Source organism: Pseudophryne corroboree, chromosome 2, assembly GCF_028390025.1.
Source record: "Pseudophryne corroboree isolate aPseCor3 chromosome 2, aPseCor3.hap2, whole genome shotgun sequence".
Lineage (NCBI taxonomy): Eukaryota > Metazoa > Chordata > Amphibia > Anura > Myobatrachidae > Pseudophryne > Pseudophryne corroboree.
The window spans coordinates 283,068,533-283,093,453 of record NC_086445.1 but is presented as its reverse complement, the minus strand read 5'-3'; the positions used below and the strand labels follow the sequence as shown (position 1 = coordinate 283,093,453).

Here is a 24,921-nt window from a genome sequence, read left to right as displayed (position 1 = left end):
ACTGACGGGAGAGATGTGTGCTCAGCGATCTTAGCAGCGCGATGTGTGCTGAGCGAGGGGGGCACTCACTTCACACAGCGCTGAAGTGAGCGACCTGCTAGATTGAGCCTCAATCTAGCACTGGAGATAGCCGGACATTGCTATCGCTGGGGGGCAACAAACGACAGATCCATGCTTAAAATCTAAGGAATCTAGTCAGATTGCTTAGATTTTAAACACAGATCTCTCCATGTGTACCCCCCTTAAAAGAGATGGTCTGGAAGGATGACATTTGTCACGGTATGTATTAAATCAAAGACTTTACGCCAGTACAACTGTATTTAGGGCAGGAAAACCAGATGTGGGATAGGGTGCCACACATTCCACAGTTCCTCCAGCAGAGTTCTCGGGAACTCGGAAAGATGGTATGTAATTGGTGCGGTTCGTGGCACCACCTGTACATGAGCTTATAAAACTTTTCTTTGAGGCGAGTGGATAATAGGATTTTGGTACTTACCAGGTAAATCCTTTTCTTTGAATCCATAGGGGGCACTGGAGTACTCTTGGGATATGGACGGGCTTCCGTAGGAACAGCACTGAATATTTAAATTTAGAACACTCCACCCCTCCATATCCCCGAGTACCTCTCAGTGTTTTTTACTGAGCCGAACAGGAACTATAGAGAGGTTGACAATGGAGTATTACATATAACATAACGGACAATAACGAAGTTGACACATAACGTTACTGACAACGAAACAGTTGACACCCTAACCAGCACTTGTAATTTGAACCAGTCGGTGAAAGTGTGTTACCATAAGATCCTCAGAACTCACCACAACTAGGTAAAACTGCTCTGGGTGGGCGTCCAGTGCCCCCTATGGATTCAAAGAAAAGGATTTACCTGGTAAGTACCAAAATCCTATTTTCTTTATCATCCACTAGGGGTCACTGGAGTACTCTTGGGACGTACCAAAGCTTCCCCCGTGGGCGGGAGAGCTGTTTGGCACTTGTAACACTAGGCGGCCAAAGCTAGATGCTGATGCCGCAAACGTATCAAACTTGTAAAAGCGCACAAACGTGTGCACTGAAGACCATGTAGCCGCACGGCAAAGCTGCGTCGTAGAAGCTCCCCGACCAGCTGCCCATGAAGTTCCCACAGAACGTGTGGAATGAGCGGTTACTGACGTAGGCGGTTGTAACCTGGCATGAAGGTAAGTCTGACGTATGGTCAGTTTTATCCATCTGGATAAGGTTTGTTTAGACGCTGGCCAACCCATCTTGGCCGCATCATAGAGAACAAACAACGTATCCGTCTTACGAACTGAAGACGTTCGGGATACATAAACGCGTAATGCGCGTACCACATCCAGAGTTCCAGAATGTGCTGTCAACACAGGAACTACTATTGGTTGATTGATGTGAAAAGATGACACTACCTTTGGTAAGAAAGCGGGATTCGTCCGAAGTTCCGCTCTGTCATCATGAAACACCAAATACGGTGACTTGCATGACAAGGCACCCAAATCCGAAACACGCCTTGCCGAAGCTAAGGCTAGAAGAAAAATTGTTTTCCAAGTGAGAAACTTTATATCCACTTGCTGTAAGGGTTCAAAATATGAAGACTGTAAGAACTCTAAAACCAGATTCAAGTCCCATGGCGCTGTAGGTGGAATGAATGGAGGCTGTACTCTGAGGACACCTTGGAGAAAAGTGCGTATAGACGGCAATAGAGCCAATCGTCTTTGAAAGTAAATTGACAAAGCAGATACCTGCACCTTTAGTGTAGATAAACGCAGTCCTCCATCTAACCCTGTTTGTAGAAATAACAAAAGGCGGGATAACTTCAAAGATGATGTCGGAAACTTCCGAGCTTCACACCAACCTATATAGGCACGCCATATTCTGTAATAATGAGCTGCCGTAACCGGCTTCCTAGCTCGTAACATGGTTGGTATAACCGAATCTGGAATGCCCTCTCTTCTTAAGAGGGCGGTCTCAACAGCCACCCCGTCAAACGCAGCCGCGCTAAATCGGGGTAAAGGAACGGACCCTGTTGTAACAGGTCTGGACGCAGTGGGAGCGGCCAAGGATCGTCTGCGAGTAGTCCTCGGAGATCCGAGAACCATGCTCTCCGAGGCCAATGAGGCGCCACTAGTATGACTGTGACCGACTCTCTTTTGATCCGTTTTAGCACCAGAGGGAGCAACGGAAACGGTGGAAACAGATACACAAGACTGTACGGCCACGCGACAGTGAGAGCATCCACCGCCACTGCCTTTGGATCTCTTGTTCTGGACACATACTGGAACGTTTGGTGAATGTGTCGAGACGCCATCAGGTCCACCTGAGGATAACCCCATCGCTGAACCAACATGTGAAACACTTCTGGATTTAATGCCCATTCGCCTGGATGAAAATCCCGACGACTGAGATAATCCGCTTCCCAGTTGTCCACTCCCGGAATGAACACGGCCGACAATATCACCTGGTGGCATTCCGCCCAATTGAGGATTCGAGCTACTTCCCGCATTGCCATGCGGCTTCTCGTTCCTCCTTGTTTGTTGATGTATGCGACCGCCGTCGCATTGTCTGACTGCACTTGGACAGGCTGAGAGCGAAGCATGTGCGCTGCTTGTCGTAGCGCATTGTAAATTGCGCGGAGTTCCAGGACATTTATAGACAGCAATTTTTCGTGATCCGCCCAGAGACCCTGGAGCTGACAATTTTGAATTACCGCTCCCCAACCTCTGAGACTGGCGTCCGTAGTTAGAATTATCCAATTCCAGCCTCCGAACCGTCTTCCTGCGGTTAAATTGTGTTCCTTGAGCCACCAGAGCAGAGATACTCTTGCCCTTGGCGACAACCTCACCCTGTGGTGAATCTGCAGATGCGAGCCCGACCACTGGGCGAGCACATTCAGCTGAAATGGACGAGAGTGAAATCTTCCGAACTGAAGCGCCTCGAAAGCTGCCACCATTGTGCCTAAGAGGCGAATGCACAAGTGTACCGACACTGTGCGTGGCTTGAGCACTAATTGTACTAGATGGCGTAGAATTTGTACTTTCTGCTGTGGTAGGTAAATTCTTTGATTGACCGTATCGAGAATCATACCTAGGAATTGAAGGCGTTGAGACGGAATTAGATGTGATTTTTTGAAGTTGACAATCCAACCGTGGTGAACCAGTACCTCGTATGTTAGCAGCGCATGTTGGAGAAGTATCTGTTGAGACGGAGCTTTGATGAGCAGATCGTCTAAATATGGAACTATTGTCACTCCCAGGGATCTGAGATGAGCTATCATGACAGACATCACTTTGGTGAATACCCGAGGCGCTGATGACAGGCCAAACGGTAGAGCCTGAAACTGGTAATGGTTCTGGCGTATTGCAAACCGTAAGAATTTCTGATGAGGCTGCCAAATTGGAATGTGTAAGTACGCATCCTTGAGGTCTAGCGCAATCATAAATTCCTTTGGCTCTAAACCCGCAATCACCGAACGCAGAGACTCCATCTTGAATCTGTAGTAAGTTACGTACTGATTGAGACCCTTTAAGTTCAATATTGGTCTGACTGAGCCATCCGGCTTCGGTACCACAAAAAGACTTGAATAATAACCCTGACCCTGTTGGTGTACAGGGACCGGAATCAAAACTGCCGAATCCAGTAGGGACTGAATGGCAATTTGCAGAACCCTCCTCTTGTCGTCCGACAGAGGCAATCCTGTCTTGAAAAACCGCAGAGGCGGAAGACAGTCAAACTCTATTTTGTAACCTTTTAACACTAAATTGCGGATCCACCCATCCGCGGATGTGTGGAACCACGCCAAATGGAACGTCTGAAGGCGTGCTCCCACAATCGGAGAACCGAGATGGGCTGGTAGCCCGTCATGCCACTGGCTTGTCGGTAACCTTAGCGTCCTGGCGAGTTGTGTTGGTTTGTTGGAAACCACGTCCGCGACCACGTCTAGCAGGCGTGGCTGATCCTCTGCCACGTCCTCGAAAGGGCTGAGGTCTAAAGGATTTGAACGAAGGTCCAGCGTATCTTCTTCTTGATACCAGTGGAGGCAATGGTAAGAAAACAGACTTACCTCCCGTAGCCTCAGCAATCCATGCGTCCAATTCAGGACCAAACAACTTCTTGCCATCGTAAGGCAACGCCTCTATACCTCGTTTGACCTCTGCCTCCGCATGATAAGCACGCAGCCAGAGTGCTCTTCGTGCCGTAACTAGCGACGATGAAATACGAGAAGTGAGCTGACAGACGTCAGTAGACGCTGTACAGAGATACTCCACCGCCTCAATCATTTGATTTACAAGAATTATCAGATTTTCGTCATGTAAAGCAGATTTGAGTTCTGTAAGCCATATTATGAGTGCCTTAGTGACCCAGATGCCAACCAATCCAGGTCTTAGCATCACACCTGCTGCTACATACATGGATTTTAGCATAGTTTCTATCTTGCGATCTGAAGGGTCTTTAAGCGTAGTAGCTGCTGAATCAACTATTGGTGGATTCTCCCATGTACATGTTACCGAGTCTGGAAACGGGTAACTAGACTTAAATCTGCGAGGTATAGAAAACCGTTTATCTGGATTCTGTCGTGTTTCTACTAACATCTGATTAAGAAATTCCGACACAGGAAAACTTATTGGAGTTTTTTGTCGTTTAGTAAATACGACCTGATCATTTGTGAGAGGCTCCTCAGTTTCAGTAAACTTCAGAGACTGACGTACCGCTCTGATGAGATCATCAATGCCGGAACTGTTAAAATCCTCGCCATCTGACTCCACTTCGCCCTCCTCACCCTCATCTTGTTCCGTGAGGTCTGGCATGGAATCGTCAGAGTGCAACATAGCAGAAACTGGAAAATCATAAGACATATGAAATTTATCCCGTTTACCCAAAATGGATTTGGACCTTACGCAAGGCTGAGACGCCTCCGGTAGTTCTGGCGGTCTCACCCTAGACTCAGATCTTACCGTTTCCCGCTCCTGACGAGCGGCGGTCAATTCTGATTGTAACCTATCTAGTACATTTACTAACATACCCCACGGAGGGTCCGGTGAGGACATTGGTTGTAAAACTGGAGCAGAAATGGTATTCTGAACCGAATTCACAAAACATACTGTACATGTGGTAGATCCATCCGGTAATACACTGTTACAGACTTTGCAATTATGCTTTTTAGTTTTTGCTGGTGCCTTACTCATTATGGCGACAGACAATACAATACACAAAAAACAGACACTTGCACGACTCAGTAAAATATCATTAAGGTGTCTCTGTATATATATCTGGCCAAGTGCAGTACACGTGGCCAGTACTATGAAATGTGATCCCAAATTCCCACTAACACCCCTGCGCCTCCGGTGGAGTAGAGATGTAGGACAGGAACGTTCTGGAATCACAACAGGAAGACAAGGGAAGCATGGTTAAAATGGCTGCCATGCTTATCCATATAATCACAGTGCAGTTTCATATTGATATTATTAACAGCCTGTGTAATCATTATAAAACAGCCTCCCTTGTCAGTATAAACATCATTATATATTTATATATGTGCTATACTATCCACAGCCTGTTGCTGCTGTCCTTTCCCCCCCCCCCCTCGCATCTGCTCCATAGTGTGCAGTGCGGGCAGCGGGCACCCCGGGACCTGGGAGCGCGTGTCAGCGCTATGAGACACGGGCAGCAGCGTTCAAGCGGCGGCCGGAAGTGCGGGAGAAGCAGCGGCCGGACCCGTTGAGAGACACGGGTACCCTGTAAGAAGCGCCGGAGCAGCGGGAGAAGCGGCGGCCAGACCCGACTTCAGAGACGCGGGAGCAGTGTAGGACAGCGGGCGCTATGTTACCCGGCGGCCGGAGCACTGCGGCGGGCGGCAGACAGCCGAAAGACACCAGCGCCTTCCCCACACGTCGGGACGGCAGCGGAAGCTGACCGCCCCGTTCACCCCCCTCACATACCTGCAATAGTTGCCACTGGCTTGTCGGTATCTGTGAAGAGGCTCCGACGGGGCTTCTTAGTAAGCGCCGGCCAGCCTGCAGGAAGTGTGTGTGGCTGTGAGGGAGCTCTTTCAGAGAGGCCCGACACGCCCCTGCTGCTATCAGCAGCTGCACTATCCCTGACCCTGCCTTTTGGAAGGGGGAAAGGGATGTGTAAAATAGAAAAAATAAAATTCTTCAATAGTAATCGTGACCTGAGTCACATAGCTGTTACTACTTCGAGCACAGAAAAAACACTGAGAGGTACTCGGGGATATGGAGGGGTGGAGTGTTCTAAATTTAAATATTCAGTGCTGTTCCTACGGAAGCCCGTCCATATCCCAAGAGTACTCCAGTGACCCCTAGTGGATGATAAAGAAATTGAACTTTTGGGGAGCTTTCTGCTAATCTGTTCCCAGGCTTTTGGTACAAGTGTCTCCCCCATGTCCGTCTCCCATTGACACGTGTGTTGTTCTTTGTCAGGAATACCACGTTTTAAGAGAAGGGAGTAAAAGATGGCTGAGGACGCAAGAAGAGGATCTGCGCAAGCATAAGGCTTCAGTGGTCAAAGGCTGTAAAGGACCACGAGGCTTAGCAACAGTCAAGTAGGTGGCATAATTGTAGCTATTGGAAGAAAGCTGAAGATGAGACATCCCTTATTTATATACTGCCTATATATTAATGAATGCAGCACAACCAGGATTTTGGTATTTATATATTCATTCACATCAGTCCCTGCCCCAGTAAACCCTGCAATATTATTTCCCTATCACAGTCAAAAAATACAACCACACGTTCATTTTTATAAGAAGGTTCCCATATATGTTCACAGGCCACATACTGAATAAGTTCTAAGGGAATTTGGGGCAAAAAACTAAAACAAAGAAACTTTAACAACTGCTACTATAAAGAAGCATTTAGCTAGCCTGTTTTATGTTGGTTACATTAAATTTAGTCCCAGGGGTAAGTTTTGTATCATAAAATGCATCACCTGCTGCATGTACTTTTTATACACTAAAAGATAATAATGGACCTAGGTGGGGTGCAAACCTAATTATTTATTCTGGATGCACTGTCAACTTACAATACAATTTCATCACATACCCTTTTCATATACTCTATCGGTTTTATTAATTTTTGAACTTCTGCTCTTAGATTTTAAGCCCCTGAAGATCAGTTTATTTTCACTCTTAAACAAAAACTCTACATTTCTGACATTTTATGTATATACAGTATGTTGCAGAAGTCAAACTACAGAAGAATGATTTCAGAGAGGTTTGTGTGCAACAAAAGCATTAAGAAATGATTGTGTAAGCTTTAGTGATTATAAGCTACACACCCCGCACCAAAAACATATATATACTTTCCAAATTACAGATGTAAATCACAATACAATAAAAAAAAAAAAAAATCAAACAGGCAATCGAGACAATGGAAAACTAAAAGGTCAATTGTCATTTAATGTCTTTATGATCAAACAGCATACAGCGAGATTACTTTCCAGTGAGTCACGTTGGACACATGAAGCTTCACAGAATGTGATTTGCATCTAGCTAATTAGAAAATATTTACTTAGCCATATCCCAATACACCTACTTACCATCTGCACTCTCATAACATGTTTGACATGTTAAAATGGAAAAAAATGCTTTCCATACAGACTGATCAGAAAAAACGCAGACAAGCAAAAAAAAAACCAAGTTTAACAAAAAAAGGATAATTCAAATGTATATCGGTCACAGAATTATTTATCAATCATACAAGCAGTACAATTTCATGGAGTAACATTTTATATTACAAATTATTACTCAGAAAATTATAATTACACCACGCACAATAAGACTTTCCTCTAGTCTCTAAACCTTCAAACTTTCCCTGAAAACTCACCTCTTCAGGCAAGCTTATCAAATTCCGGGCCCACCCCCACAACCTTCAATACCTCCCTATCTATTTACATCCCCTTTATACAGTCCACACATAAACTCACATATTTTGTCTTTCTTCACTTTCACATCCCCCTGACCCTTGGCCAACATTAATGTGTGACTATATCAAATATCATTAATAACCTTTGCAATCTAGAGGACCATATTGCAATAGATAGCATCTATCCTTGTGTATCAATGCCTATTTTCCTATAGATTGTAATCTTGTGAGCATGGCCTTCCTACCTCTATGTCTGTCTGTTTTTACCCAGTTTTGTTCTATTACTGTTGTTCCAATTGTAAAGCGCAACAGAATATGCTGTGCTATATAAGAAACTGTTAATAAATAAATAAATAAATACATTTATCATTCAAATTGGCATCTTGAACTGTGAGAAAATGTAATGCCATGGTCACAATTCAATTGTGATATGAATAACGTGGCTGAAATTAGAACAAAGCTCCATAAATGTGCAATAAAAACACTATATTAATTCTATATTTAAACTTTAGGCCCCGATTCTAAAGGGAGCATTCAATTAGATACTATACGTTTTTGCCTATGAAAAACGGGGTTGTTCTTGATTTTATTTTATTTTTTACATTACTGCAGGATTTTTTTATTTTTGTCTTTATTCAATTATACCCCGTTTTTTCCTTTTATGTGCAAAAACACATAGGATCCACAAAAAGAGGCAGATTTATGTAATTTCATGGCAACGATAGGGGATAAATACATACTTATCAAGGATTTGGTTTCACATGTCTGACGCGGGCAAAACAAAATCCCCAATAGCCCCGGGTGCGGTAATTAGCCAGGGTAAATTACCGCGGCTAAAAGTATACCGGCCTAAATTGGGAGTAAAGCAAAAAGGAGCAAGTAACTGCACCTGAACAAACCATTATGCGCTACAAGGGGAGCAAATACATTATTTTATTTTTTTGCATACGATCTAAATAAAATACTAGCTGCTTTTGGTCGTAGTCCAGAAATACTGGGCAACTTTATAGTAACATAGTAATTGAGGTTGAAAAGAGGCAATTTGTCCATCGTGTTCAACCTGTATTAAGTTGTGATGAATCTACATACCCGCTGAATAATGTTTTATGACTAGTTAACTACTATAACTCATATAACCCCTGGATTACCCATGTTGATATTTTAAATATTATAACCTTGGATATCATTTTCATTCAGAAATGTATCCATTCCTTTTTTAAATCCATTTACAGCAGAGGTGGCCAAAAGGTAGATCGCGATCTACCGGTAGCTCGCGGAGCATCCGCCAGTAGATCGCGACAGACTTAACAGAAAATAACAGTGAGGAACCTGCTGCCGCTGCTTCTCTTCACAGTTCCCAGGGATGCAGTGTGCAGGTGACATAATGACATCACCCACCATGTGAGGAGCCTGCGCGCTAATTGAATCCAGTTTGATCCAGCCGGCGGTGGCGATGACAAGAGAAGCAGCCAGCAAGAGGCCGTGCAGCGTTATAGCGGGAGCTGTGACTGTGGGGAGAGGGTGGACTGAAGCTAGGAAGCGTGACAACTTGTCAGGCAAGTTATGCAAAGGGGGGGTTTCTTCACAAGGGGAGGGACGATCTGCAAAGGGTGGAGGATCTGCACAGAGTGGATTGTTATACAGGGGGCTATTATGCAGGGGAATGGAAGGGGGAATCTGCACAGAGGGGGGTTATTTGATGTTGTCATTCTTAATGCTATTTTTAAATGTGAGCGTTACTATTGGTGTTATTTGACGCCGGTAGATCACCGGTAATTAAGTGAACAAAAAATAGATTCCAGGTCCCAAAAGTCCGGCCACCCCTGATTTACAGAGTCCGCCATTACCAGCTTCCCTGGCAGGGAATTCCACATCCTAATTGCCCTAACAGTGAAGAACCCTTTCCTCCGTCGCGTTCGGAACTTTCTCTCCTCCAGCCGCAGTGAGTGCCCACGCGTCCTAAACTGTGTTCTTTTAATAAATAATTCCTCTGATAACTCTTTGTGATGTCCCTTTACATATTTGAAGATATTAATAATATCCCCTCTTAGACGCCTCTTTTCTAGTGTATACATATTTAACCTATTAAGCCTTTCCTCATAATCCAGTTCCTCTAGGCCTTTAATCAATTTAGTAGCTCGCCTTTGAACACTTTCGAGTTCACCGATAACTATTTTTTATACAGTGGTGCCCAAAACTGAACACAATATTCCAAGTGCGGACGTACCAATGCTTTATAAAGCGGCAGGATTACATCCGAGTCCCTTGACTCAATTCCACGTTTTATGCACGCTACTACCTTACTTGCCTTCTTTACTGCGCTTTGACATTGTGTATGGTTATTAAGCCTATTATCAATGAGTACTCTCAAGTGTTTTTCCAAATCTGTTTCACCTAGTCGTTCCCCATTTAATATGAAGGCTGCGCGTTTGTTTTTAGTCCCGAAATGCATAACCTTGCATTTGTCTGTATTGAACCTCATTTTCCATTTAGACACCCAGAATTCAAGTTTAGATAGATCATTCTGCAAGGACTCCACATCCAATTCCGAGTTAATTACCTTACACAGTTTAGTATCATCTGCAAAGATTGACACTGTGCTTTCCAGGCCTATTTCTAGGTCATTGATAAATATGTTGAACAGTAGTGGACCGAGTACGGACCCTTGTGGTATTCCGCTGACTACTGGGGACCAGGTTGAGGACTTCCCGTTGACCACTACTCGCTGTACCCTGCTATCCAACGAGTTGCTTATCCATGTGCAAATAGTTTTTCCTAGGCCAAGCTCCTTTAATTTGATGATCAGTCTCCTGTGAGGCACTGTATCGAAGGCTTTTGCAATATCTAGGAAGACCACATCCACTGCTTTTCCTTGATCAAGATTATTGCTCACTTCCTCATAGAAGCTAATTAAGTTAGTCTGACATGACCTGTCCCTCACAAACCCATGCTGGTTCTTGCTAATAATCCTAGTGGTCTGTATATACTCCTGTATGCTGTCCCTTAGAATTCCTTTCAATATTTTCCCCACTATAGACTTCAAACTAACAGGCTGTAGTTACCCGGAAGATTTTTGGATCCCTTTTTATATAATGGATCTACCTCAGCTATACGCCAATCCTTCGGTACCATGCTGTCACTGACCTAGGTTGGGGGTGTTGTGAACTCGGGGGTTCTTCCGATGGTAGGGAAGAGGAACCACAGTTGGGTCGGAACAGGGATGGCCTGATATAGGTCTTCCTCATACAGAACTCTGACAGTAAGGCTTGGTGAAAATATTGAAGAACTTTATTGCAGGAAGGGAGCATCACAATGTCACATAGCAGAGAGGGAACTTATGGGGGAATGTCCAGGCCTATAGAAGAACTTGTAAGCAATGTTAAAGATGCTAATAAATGAAGTACTTGTGAGTGATGGTGAAAGACACTGAGAACGATGTTTTAAAGATGCTGATGATTGAAGAGCTTGTGAGCGATGTTAAAAGATACTGGTGACTGAAGAACTTGTGAGCGATATTTTTAAAGACACTGATGATTTGAAGAACTTGTAAACGGTGTTTAAAGACACTGATGATTTGTAGGACTTGAGAGCGGTGTTTAAAGACACTGATGAATTGTAGAACTTGAGAACAGTGTTTTAAAGACACTGATGATTTGTAGAGCTTGAGAGCGGTGGTAAAAGACACTGATGATTTGTAGAACTTGAGAGCGGTGTTTAAAGACACTGATGTCTTGTAGAACTTGAAAGCGGTGTTTAGCCCGCAGCCCACGCTGGCTCCAGGAAGCACTGGTGACTGGACCGCAGAGGAACACACCAGCCGCTGGGAAAGCTGGAAACTGTGCAGCAACTGGCACCTGGAAATGCCGGAGACACTGGAGTACAACTGCAGAGAGACACGCCGGGAACAAGAGCACTGGCATCCACTTCAGGGGAAAAGACGATACTCAGGCGCCGAGGCTCTGCCCGGCGTCTGACTTTGAATCTCCCGCCTCCGCTGGATTGGCGGAACAGTCTGATGACGTCACCTGCTCCCCGCCCACGTGATGCCGGGTGTCATGGCGGCACCCCTGCCCCGGGGAACCGCCGGGAGCCGCGCCAGCCAGACGCCAGAGCCCGTGGACCACCGAAGGCGGAGGCCGCAACACAGACCAGCAGGCACGCAGGGGTAAGCGCGGCGAACTCCGCCTCTGGCGTGTGACATCACCGTTCTAATCCATCTGGCCAAAGTTTGCTTATTCGCAGGCCAGCCACATTTGTGAAAACCAAAAAGGACAAAGGGAGAATCAGATCTCCTAAGGGAGGCGGTTCTCTTCACATAGATACAGAGAGCCCGTATCACATCCAAAGACCGCTCTTTGGAGGACAAACCAGGAAAGATAAAAGCCGGAACCACAATCTTTTGGTTAAGGTGGAAAGATGACACCACCTTAGGTACATAACCAGGGTGAGTTCTAAGAACCGCACGGTCACGGTGAAAAATCAGAAAGGGTGACCAACATGATAAGGCACCCAAGTCTGAAGCCCGTCGAGCAGAGGCAATAGCCAGCAAAAATAAGACCTTAAGCGTAAGCCATTTAAGGTCCATAGACTCAAGAGGCTCAAATGGCGACTCGTGTAGGGCACGCAGAACAACATACAAATCCCATGGAGCCACAGGAGAGACATAGGAAGGTTGAATCCGTAAAACACCCTGAGTGAAAGTGTGAACATGAGGAAGAGACGCAATCTTACTCTGAAACCACACCGACAAGGCAGATATATGAACCTTGAGGGAGGACAGACAAAGGCCTAAGTCCAGGCCCTGTTGCAGAAAAGCCAGACCCTATAATAAATCCGAGCCGAAGCTGGTTTACAGGCTTTCAACATAATTTGAATGACCGCCTCAGAAAATCCCTTGGCCCTCAGGAGAGAAGCTTCAAGAGCCACTTCGGAGACCGCGTCCGGATCTCGATTTCGTCGGGTTCCGCCTAGGGGACCCTCTTACCACCTCCCTAGATTTGCGGACACGTGATCCAGGAGAGCAGTGGCGGTATGTGTGTGCCTGATGAAACCAGAGCGCCTCAGCTGTAAATACCCGGCAACCAGGGTGCGAGAGTATACAGCGCCGCTGGGGGAGGTGAGGGAGCCGCAGCACGATATGTCAGCATGATATATAGCAACTAGGGCCTGTGCTGCGGCCCTTGAAGTCTTCTTTCTTCTCAGAAAAGCTCTTTTTAGGGCTGCTTAGGGCAGCCCATCCTGTTAGCTGCCTGCATTGCAGGCACCAACTTAGAAACTGAGCTACAGTGCCTGGAGGCGGGGCTATAGAGGAGGCGGTGCAGTGCATCCTGGGAACAGTCAAAGCTTTAGCCTGTTGGTGCCTCAGATCAAGATCCAACTCTACACCCCGATGTTATTCCCTGTGGAATACCAGTGTACCCCACTGCAGAAACAATAATTTGTAGCCACATTATAAACCTAATAAGCCCTACACACTTAGCGTTTACATTGAAAGATATGAACAATCTCATTCATTAATGAACAAGATATCGTTCATACCTTTCAGTGTGTACGCACCAACGATGAACGATGCGCGGCCCCGCACTTGTTCATTGTTGGTGCCAGCTCGTTTATGCCTGCAAGCCAATATGGACAATTCCTTCCATATTAGCATGTAGGCATATGGGGCCAGGTGATGGGGGAGTGAAGAAACTTCACTTCCCCATCACACACACCCCTCCCCCTGCCACCACATTGCTCGTCGGCCGTATTGGCGAAAAATGCCCAGTGTGTAAAGCCCTTAAGATATACATATATATTTACTGCTAATTATTTTGAGTCTTCAGACATATTGTTCATATGTTTCTTAATAAATAGTGCTCTGTAGTTAAAAGACATACGGTATGACCAGGGTGACAATTCAATCAACATCTAGTAAGACTCTCAATACCTATATACTGTATAGTACTGTAATGACCATTTACTTACACAGTAGTCAATATTATATAGGGGTCTATTCAATTAAAGTCGGAAAAAAGGCACTTTCCAACTTTTTTAGGTCAAATATGGATTCAAGTCCAGTGCCGTTTTTCCAACTTGTCGGAAAAGACGTGGATCTGCGGATTAGCCGCGGATCCACATTTTTTGTCGAAAGAGGATCCGACCCTAATTGAATATACCCATAGTAGTCAATAATAAGAATTTACTTACCGATAATTCTATTTCTCGTAGTCCGTAGTGGATGCTGGGGACTCCGTCAGGACCATGGGGAATAGCGGCTCCGCAGGAGACAGGGCACAAAAGTAAAAGCTTTAGGATCAGGTGGTGTGCACTGGCTCCTCCCCCTATGACCCTCCTCCAAGCCTCAGTTAGGATACTGTGCCCGGACGAGCGTACACAATAAGGAAGGATTTTGAATCCCGGGTAAGACTCATACCAGCCACACCAATCACACTGTACAACCTGTGATCTGAACCCAGTTAACAGCATGATAACAGCGGAGCCTCTGAAAAGATGGCTCACAACAATAATTACCCGATTTTTGTAACAATAACTATGTACAAATATTGCAGACAATCCGCACTTGGGATGGGCGCCCAGCATCCACTACGGACTACGAGAAATAGAATTATCGGTAAGTAAATTCTTATTTTCTCTAACGTCCTAAGTGGATGCTGGGGACTCCGTCAGGACCATGGGGATTATACCAAAGCTCCCAAACGGGCGGGAGAGTGCGGATGACTCTGCAGCACCGAATGAGAGAACTCCAGGTCCTCCTCAGTCAGGGTGTGCCCCTGACCAAGTATCAGCTCGGCAAAGTTGTAAAGCCGAGACCCCTCGGGCAGCCGCCCAAGATGAGCCCACCTTCCTTGTGGAATGGGCATTTACATATTTTGGCTGTGGCAGGCCTGCCACAGAATGTGCAAGCTGAATTGTACTACACATCCAACTAGCAATCGTCTGCTTAGAAGCAAGAGCACCCAGTTTGTTGGGTGCATACAGGATAACAGCAAGTCAGTTTTCCTGACTCCAGCCGTCCTGGAAACTATATTTTCAGGGCCCTGACAACATCTAGCAACTTGGAGTCCTCCAAGTCCCTAGTAGCCGCAGGTATCACAATAAGCTGGTTCAGGTGAAACACTGACACCACCTTAGGGAGAAACTGGGGATGAGTCCGCAGCTCTGCCCTGTCCGAATGGACAATCAGATATGGGCTTTTTTGAGACAAACGCCGCCAATTCTGACACTCGCCTGGCCGAGGCCAGGGCCAACAGCATGGTCACTTTCCCTGTGAGATATTTCAAATCCACAGATTTGAGCGGTTTAAACCAATGTGATTTTAGGAATCCCAGAACTACGTTGAGATCCCACAGTGCCACTGGAGGCACAAAAGGGGGTTGTATATGCAGTACTCCCTTGACAAACTTCTGGACTTCAGGAACTGAAGCCAATTCTTTCTGGAAGAAAATCGACAGGGCCGAAATTTGAACCTTAATGGACCCCAATTTGAGGCCCATAGACACTCCTGTTTGCAGGAAATGCAGGAAACGACCGAGTTGAAATTTCTTCATGGGGCCTTCCTGGCCTCACACCACGCAACATATTTTCGCCACATGTGGTGATAATGTTGTGCGGTCACCTCCTTCCTGGCTTAGACCAGGGTAGGAATGACCTCTTCCGGAATGCCTTTTTCCCTTAGGATCCGGCGTTCAACCGCCATGCCGTCAAACGCAGCCGCGGTAAGTCTTGGAACAGACATGGTACTTGCTGAAGCAAGTCCCTTCTTAGCGGCAGAGGCCATGAGTCCTCTGTGAGCATCTCTTGAAGTTCCGGGTACCAAGTCCTTCTTGGCCAATCCGGAGCCACGAGTATAGTTCTTACTCCTCTACGTCTTATAATTCTCAATACCTTGGGTATGAGAAGCAGAGGAGGGAAGACATACACCGACTGGTACACCCACGGTGTTACCAGAAACGTCCACAGCTATTGCCTGAGGGTCTTTTGACCTGGCGCAATACTTGTCCAGTTTTTTGTTCAGGCGGGACGCCCTCATGTCCACCTTTGGTCTTTTCCAACGGTTCACAATCATGTGGAAGACTTCCCGATGAAGTCCCCACTCTCCCGGGTGGAGGTTGTGCCTGCTGAGGAAGTCTGCTTCCCAGTTGTCCACTCCCGGAATGAACACTGCTGACAGTGCTATCACATGATTTTCCGCCCAGCGAAAAATCCTTGCAGTTTCTGCCATTGCCCTCCTGCTTCTTGTGCCGCCCTGTCCGTTTACGTGGGCGACTGCCGTGATGTTGTCCCACTGGATCAATACCGGCTGACCTTGAAGCAGAGGTCTTGCTAAGCTTAGAGCATTGTAAATTGCCCTTAGCTCCAGTATATTTATGTGGAGAAAAATCTCCAGACTTGATCACACTCCCTGGAAATTTTTTTTTTTTTTTCCTGTGTGACTGCTCCCCAGCCTCTCAGGCTGGCCTCCGTGGTCACCAGCATCCAATCCTGAATGCCGAATCTGCGGCCCTCTAGAAGATGAGCACTCTGTAACCACCACAGGAGAGACACCCTTGTCCTTGGAGATAGGGTTATCCGCTGATGCATCTGAAAATGCGATCCGGACCATTTGTCCAGCAGATCCCACTGAAAAGTTCTTGCGTGGAATCTGCCGAATGGAATTGCTTCGTAATAAGCCACCATTTTTCCGAGGACTCTTGTGCAATGATGCACTGACACTTTTCCTGGTTTTAGGAGGTTCCTGACTAGCTCGGATAACTCCCTGGCTTTCTCCTCCGGGAGAAACACCTTTTTCTGGACTGTGTCCAGAACCATCCCTAGGAACAGCAGACGTGTCGTCAGAAACGGCTGTGATTTTGGATATTTAGAATCCACCCGTGCTGTCGTAGAACTACTTGAGATAGTGCTACTCCGACTTCCAACTGTTCTCTGGACCTTGCCCTTATCAGGAGATCGTCCAAGTAAGGGATAATTAAGACGCCTTTTCTTTGAAGAAGAATCATCATTTCGGCCATTACCTTGGTAAAGACCCGGGGTGCCGTGGACAATCCAACGGCAGCGTCTGAAACTGATAGTGACAGTTCCGTACCACGAACCTGAGGTACCCTTGGTGAGAAGGGCAATTTGGGACATGGAGGTAAGCATCCTTGATGTCCAGGGACACCATATAGTCCCCTTCCTGGTTCGCTATCACTGCTCTGAGTGACTCCATCTTGATTTGAACCTTTGTATGTAAGTGTTCAAAGATTTCCCATTTAGAATAGGTCTCACCGAGCCGTCTGGCTTCAGTACCACAATATAGTGTGGAATAATACCCCTTTCCTTGTTGTAGGAGGGGTACTTTGATTATCACCTGCTGGGAATACAGCTTGTGAATTGTTTCCAATACTGCCTCCCTGTCGGAGGAAGACGTTGGTAAAGCAGACATCAGGAGCCTGCGAGGGGGAGACGTCTCGAATTTCCAGTCTGTACCCCTGGGATACTACTTGTAGGATCCAGGGGTCCACTTGCGAGTGAGCCCACTACGCGCTGAAACTCTTGAGACGACCCCCCACCGCACTTGAGTCCGCTTGTACGGCCCCAGCGTCATGCTGAGGACTTGGCAGAAGCTGTGGAGGGCTTCTGTTCCTGGGAATGGGCTGCCTGCTGCAGTCTTCTTCCCTTTCCTCTATCCCTGGGCAGATATGACTGGCCTTTTGCCCGCTTGCCCTTATGGGGACGAAAGGACTGAGGCTGAAAAGACGGTGTCTTTTTCTGCTGAGATGTGATTTGGGGTAAAAAAGGTGGATTTTCCAGCTGTTGCCGAGGCCACCAGGTCCGATGGACCGACCCCAAATAACTCCTCCCCTTTATACGGCAATACTTCCATGTGCCGTTTGGAATCTGCATCACCTGACCACTGTCGTGTCCATAAACATCTTCTGGCAGATATGGACATCGCACTTACTCTTGATGCCAGAGTGCAAATATCCCTCTGTGCATCTCGCATATATAGAAATGCATCCTTTAAATGCTCTATAGTCAATAAAATACTGTCCCTGTCAAGGGTATCAATATTTTCAGTCAGGGAATCCGACCAAGCCACCCCAGCGCTGCACATCCAGGCTGAGGCGATCGCTGGTCGCAGTATAACACCAGTATGTGTGTATATACCTTTTTAGGATATTTTCCAGCCTCTCAGCTGGCTCCTTGAGGGCGGCCCTATCTGGAGACGGTACCGCCACTTGTTTTGATAAGCGTGTGAGCGCCTTATCCACCCTAAAGGGTGTTTCCCAACGCGCCCTAACTTCTGGCGGGAAAGGGTATACCGCCAATAATTTTCTATCGGGGGAAACCCACGCATCATCACACACTTCATTTAATTTATCTGATTCAGGAAAAACTACAGGTAGTTTTTTCACACCCCACATAATACCCTTCTTGTGGTACTTGTAGTATCAGAAATATGTAACACCTCCTTCATTGCCCTTAACATGTAACGTGTGGCCCTAAAGGAAAATACGTTTGTTTCTTCACCGTCGACACTGGAGTCAGTGTCCGTGTCTGTGTCTGTGTCGACCGACTGAGGTAAATGAGCGTTTTACAGCCCCTGACGGTGTTTGAGACGCCTGGACAGGTACTAATTTGTTTGCCGGCCGTCTCATGTCGTCAACCGACCTTGCAGCGTGTTGACATTATCACGTAATTCCTTAAATAAGCCATCCATTCCGGTGTCGACTCCCTAGAGAGTGACATCACCATTTCAGGCAATTGCTCCGCCTCCTCACCAACATCGTCCTCATACATGTCGACACACACGTACCGACACACAGCACACACACAGGGAATGCTCTGATAGAGGACAGGACCCCACTAGCCCTTTGGGGAGACAGAGGGAGAGTTTGCCAGCACACACCAAAAACGCTATAATTATACAGGGACAACCTTTATATAAGTGTTTTTCCCTTATAGCATTTTAATATATATATATACATATCGCCAAATAAGTGCCCCCCCTCTCTGTTTTAACCCTGTTTCTGTAGTGCAGTGCAGGGGAGAGCCTGGGAGCCTTCCCACCAGCATTTCTGTGAGGGAAAATGGCGCTGTGTGCTGAGGAGAATAGGCCCCGCCCCCTTTTCGGCGGGCTTCTTCTCCCGTTTTTCTGAGACCTGGCAGGGGTTAAATACATCCATATAGCCCCCAGGGGCTATATGTGATGTATTTTTAGCCAGAATAAGGTACTATCATTGCTGCCCAGGGCGCCCCCCCCCAGCGCCCTGCACCCTCAGTGACCGCTGCTATGAAGTGTGCTGACAACAATGGCGCACAGCTGCAGTGCTGTGCGCTACCTTATGAAGACTGAAGAGTCTTCTGCCGCCGTTTCTGGACCTCTTCACTTTTCGGCATCTGCAAGGGGGTCGGCGGCGCGGCTCCGGGACGAACCCCAGGGTGAGACCTGTGTTCCGACTCCCTCTGGAGCTAATGGTGTCCAGTAGCCTAAGAAGCCAATCCATCCTGCACGCAGGTGAGTTCACTTCTCTCCCCTAAGTCCCTCGTAGCAGTGAGCCTGTTGCCAGCAGGACTCACTGAAAATAAAAAACCTAACAAACTTTTACTCTAAGCAGCTCTTTAGGAGAGCCACCTAGATTGCACCCTTCTCGGCCGGGCACAAAAATCTAACTGAGGCTTGGAGGAGGGTCATAGGGGGAGGAGCCAGTGCACACCACCTGATCCTAAAGCTTTTACTTTTGTGCCCTGTCTCCTGCGGAGCCGCTATTCCCCATGGTCCTGACGGAGTCCCCAGCATCCACTTAGGACGTTAGAGAAATTTGTTTTTACATAGCTTTAGATTCTGTGTCTAGAATTAGGTATATTGTATGTGTGTAATATTTCAATTTCACCAGCAGCATAACTCTGCAATTTTACAATGCTACACTCTAACAGGAATTCCCAACCTCGGTCCTCAGGGCACACTAACAGTCCAGTTTTAGTGATATTCATGCTTGAGCACAAGTGACTTAATTAGTACCTCATTTATTGTAATTTAACCATCTATGCTGAGGCTCCCCCTTTCTCTTCCCTGCCTCTCCATTTGTTTCCCCATCTGACACTTTCCCATCTCCCACATTGTCATTAACTTGCCCCGATACAGCCACACGCATGTCTTTCCTATTTTTTAAAAGTAATTTAAAGGAGGAAAGCTGTCCAAGCATAGTATATCTTAGTACTTAGTAAGTTGAAACCCCAAGCAATTATATTTTATAATTAGGGTTACCAATAAAATATTAAATTGTTTGTCAGATGCTGGTGTTTATAGGAGATATTTAGCACTAGAGTCTCAGGCTTGTCAGAAATGATTTTAAATTTGAATGACAATTGTAAATATGTATTTACTTACTGAGAGATTGTTGGGATGTGTGTGGCATCGTATTAGCTACAAGGACATCATCCATATACAATGCAAGTTTTTGCTTATAAGGGTTCGCTAAAATACCAGTGATATTTTTTCATTTTTTATTTTACAAAGCCTAGTGGCAAGCAGTTCCATGTTGATGGCGACAAGGGGAAAGCCTCTTATGTACCATTTTTAATTGGAAAAGTTTGAAGAAGGATCCACTGGGAAATATTGGCAGTGGATATATATGCCAAATATATAACGTATATAGGGGGTCATTCCGAGTTGTTCGCTCGTTATTTTTTTCGCAACGGAGCGATTAGTCGCTAATGCGCATGCGCAATGTCCGCAGTGTGACTGCGCCAAGTAAATTTGCTATGCAGTTAGGTATTTTACTCACGGCATTACAAGGTTTTTTCTTCGTTCTGGTGATCGTAATGTGATTGACAGGAAGTGGGTGTTTCTGGGCGGAAACAGGCCGTTTTATGGGTGTGTGTGAAAAAATGCTGCCGTTTCTGGGAAAAACGCGGGAGTGTCTGAAGAAACAGGGGAGTGTCTGGGCGAACACTGGGAGTGTTTGTGACGTCAAACCAGGAACGAAACTGACTGAACTGATCGCAGTTGCCGAGTAAGTCTGGAGCTACTCAGAAACTGCTAAGAAGTGTCTATTCGCAATTCTGCTAATCTTTCGTTCGCAATTTTACTATGCTAAGATTCACTCCCAGTAGGCGGCGGCTTAGCGTGTGCAAAGCTGCTAAAAGCAGCTTGCGAGCGAACAACTCGGAATGAGGGCCATAATGCTGTGAGATTATATTATAAAGTTGCAATGCCTTTAGGAAATGGACCTTTCATACCAACTGATGCCTGAAAGGCCACAAAACCCTGTCAAACTAAATTCCTGCATGGAGTGACACCACAGGTTCTGGTATAGCTTTTTTTTATTGGTCATGCATATTACATTTAGGGCTTTCCTGGTATTTTTAGTACCTTAGTGGCTGGGGAAAAGCCATTTAAGTTTGGATGAAGTTTTGATATTACTGAGGCTAATCTATTGGATAGTAGCTTGTAACTTGCACATTCAGTGGGATCTGTGCGTTCTTTCATTATGATTACTATGTGCACTCCTGTAGTGGCGACAAGGCCGGCTCCAGGCCTACTAGCACCCTGAGCGAGAAAATATAAAAGCGACCCCCCTCCCCCCCCAAACCCCTACGCGCTCCAGGAAAAGTGGGCGTGGCCTCCAGGAAAAGTGGGCGTGGCCTTGTATATTATCAGACTATAAATATATTTTCACATCCCCTCTACGCACACAATTAGCAGCCTTACACATAACAGCCACAATAGTGTTCCTTACACACAATGGCCAATATTTACTAAGAATTCGAGTTTGTCCGATTTGTGTGTTTTTTTCTAAGTCCCAATCCGGGAATTCACTAAGCACCAATCTCGGCAGTGTTTGGACTATTCGTAATGGTTTGATTTGCAAAGTTCCGAAATACGAATGAACAGACCATCGGTCAAACACGGCTGTTATTTCATACAATACGGCATTCACTATTTATTCGTATTAGGGTGTTAGTTTCTGAGTGCTCAAGTTTGTGTCTGTTTTTTTTTCGATTCATTAAAAAAAGCAGCAAAAAAATAGACCTGCTTTTTCCAGTCGAGTTTGGATAACCATGCACGGATCAGTGAGATCTGTGCATGGTTATCTATGGGAAAGGGTCTGTTTACTGTAAAAACGGGGGGGGGGAAATTGCGTGGGGTCCCCCCTCCTAAGCATAACCAGCCTCAAGCTCTTTGAGCCGGTCCTGGTTGAAAAAATATGGGGGGGAAAATAACAGGGGTTCCCCCATATTTAATCAACCAGCACCGGGTTGACCCAAAGTAACCTCACCGCTGACCGCAAAGTTCCCACCATTGGCTACAATGGAGCGCATAGGCGCTACATTGTATCTGTGCTGTGTGCTGCCTCACAGACACTACAGGAGCACACAGCCAATCAGGAGAGTGCCACGACGTGGCGCTCCCTGATTGGCTGAAGGGACCCTCTTTGACAGGAGTCAGGGCGGGTCCTGGCAGTCGGGAAAAGGGGTCCCATGTGTAAACATGGGACCCCTTTCAGTGCGTGGTCGGGTTTCCGTTTTATTATTTTGCCAAGTACGTGGATTATACAAAGGTCTGATTCTACACTGGATTATGTGAGTATAATTTTTTTCACAGGTACCCCACGGATTCTACATGGAGAAGAGGACCGAGCCTCATGGGAACATAGGTAAGTATGTATGTATGGGGGTGTGCATGTATGTAATAAAATTATACTTTCACGGTGTGTGTGTCCTGTTTTTTTTGGGGTATTTTTTTAGTAGTAGTACTACAGGTACCAGCGGGCCCGGTTTTCCACCGCATGCTGATACTTGTGGTTCTCCAAGTACCAGCTTGCGGGGGAGGCTTGCTGGGACTTGTAGTACTGCTACTTAAAAACAATATTCACATTTTTTTTAAAGGCTATCAGCCCCCCATTCGCCGCCCTTGGATGGCGGGGACAGCCTCTGGCTTCTCCCCTGGCCCTTGAGTGGCTGGAGGGGGGGACGCCTTGATTTAAGGGGTTCCCACTCCTCCAGGGTACCCCGGCCAGGGTTGACTAGTTGGGTATGTAATGCCAGGGCCGCAGGGACCAGTATAAAAGTGTCCCCCAGCTGTGGCATTATGTACCTGGCTAGTGGAGCCCGATGCTGGTTTTAAAAATACGAGGGACCCCTACGCTTTTTGTCCCCCGTATTTTTGGAACCAGGACCAGGCGCAGAGCCCGGTGCTGGTTGATTAAATATGGGGGAACCCCTGTCATTTTTTTCACCATATTTTTTCAACCAGGACCGGCACAAAGAGCCCGAGGCTGGTTGTGCTTAGGAGGGGGGACCCCACGCATTTTTTTTCAGATTTTTTAAGACTTTAATCAACTTTTTAAGGTACACAATGAAGCCCTGCACGGATCTCACAGATCCGGCCGGGATTCCTTGTGTTTTGTCAAGCAGTGTTTTACTCATCACTCACGTAAAACACTGCCTGATATTACGAATCACATCGACATCGGAAAAAACGATTGTGCAAAACTCAGCAGCTTAGTGAATGATCGTATCAGGATTCAAAAAGTTGCAGTAAAATGCACCCGATACCATTCGAGTTCAAACACCCTTCAAAACGGCCAAAACATGAATCTTTGTAAATATACCCCAATGTCTCCAGTATAGTGCCAGACACACATAATGTGCAGTGCCGGATAGATATGATATGCCCCCCAGCAGTGCCAGCTACACATGACATGCCCTGCAGCCGTGCTAGCTACACATGACATGCCCTGCAGCCATGCCAGCTACACATGACATGCCTCCCAGCAGTGCCAGCTACACACAATATGCCCCCAGCAGTGCCAGCAACACATGATAGTGCTCACTTTTTAGGGCAGGGTGCTGATCACAGGGAGGGCACATTTTTAAGTTAGGAGGGCAAAATTATGTACATACTGTAATGCTTGGTGCTCACCTACCCACATGCCAGAGCATGGACAGTGCGCGCCGAAGGCGCACAGCAAAAATTTACGGCGTTGCTTCGTGGGGAAGGTGCGTGGCCACATAATAGTGGCAATTCGCATTACACCACACAGTAGTGCAGCTAATATACATTGCACCAGGTAGAACCTCCTACACACTTTGCGCCAGGCAGAGCACGTTAGACACATTGCGCCAGGAAGAGCACTGAGACACATTGTGCCAGACAGAGCACTGAGACACATTGCCTAGCCACAGACGCCTAGCGGGAACACTACAGGATATGCTCCCCAGCCGTGCCAGCTACACGTGATATGCCCCCCAGCCGTGCCAGCTACACGTGACATGCCCCCCAGCCGTGCCAGCTACACGTGACATGCCCCCCAGCAGTGCCAGCTACACGTGACATGCCCCCAGCAGTGCCAGCAACACATGACATGCACCCCAGCAGTGCCAGCAACTTGTGACATGCACCCCAGCAGTGCCAGATACACATGACATGCCCTCCAGCAGTGCCAACTACACGTGACATGCTCCCCAGCAGTGCCAGATACATAAATGCCCCCACAGTGCCAGATAAATAAATGCCCACACAGTGCCAGATAAATAAATGCCCCCACAGTGCCGATATGCCCCCACAGTGCCAGATACATAAATGCCCCCACAGTGCCAGATACATAAATGCCCCCACAGTGCCAGATACATAAATGCCCCCAGTGCCAGATAAATAAATGCCATCACAGTGCCAGATACATAAATGCCCCCTCAGTGCCAGATAAATAAATGGGCCCACAGTGCCAGATACATAAATGCCCCCAGTGCCAGATACATAAATGCCCCCACAGTGCTAGATACATAATTGCCCCCACAGTGCCGGATACATAAATGCCCACCCAGTGCCAGATATGCCCCCAGTGCCAGATAAAAATGCCCCCAGTGCCAGATACATAAATGCCCCAACAGTGCAGATATGCCCCCACAGTGCCATATACATAAATGCCCCCACAGTGCAGATATGTACCCACAGTGCCAGATACATAAATGCCCCCACAGTGCAGATATGACCCCACAGTGACAGATATGCCCCCACACAGTGCCAGTGCCCCCACACAGCAGA

General features: G+C 46.6%; 1 protein-coding gene across 2 annotated transcripts in view; it reads right to left on the bottom strand.

Annotated features, from left to right (window-relative positions):
* The window catches only part of VWA8 (von Willebrand factor A domain containing 8), an 875,413-nt gene that overhangs the window by 679,251 nt on the left and 171,241 nt on the right, over positions 1–24,921 (bottom strand). The window lies entirely within an intron of this gene.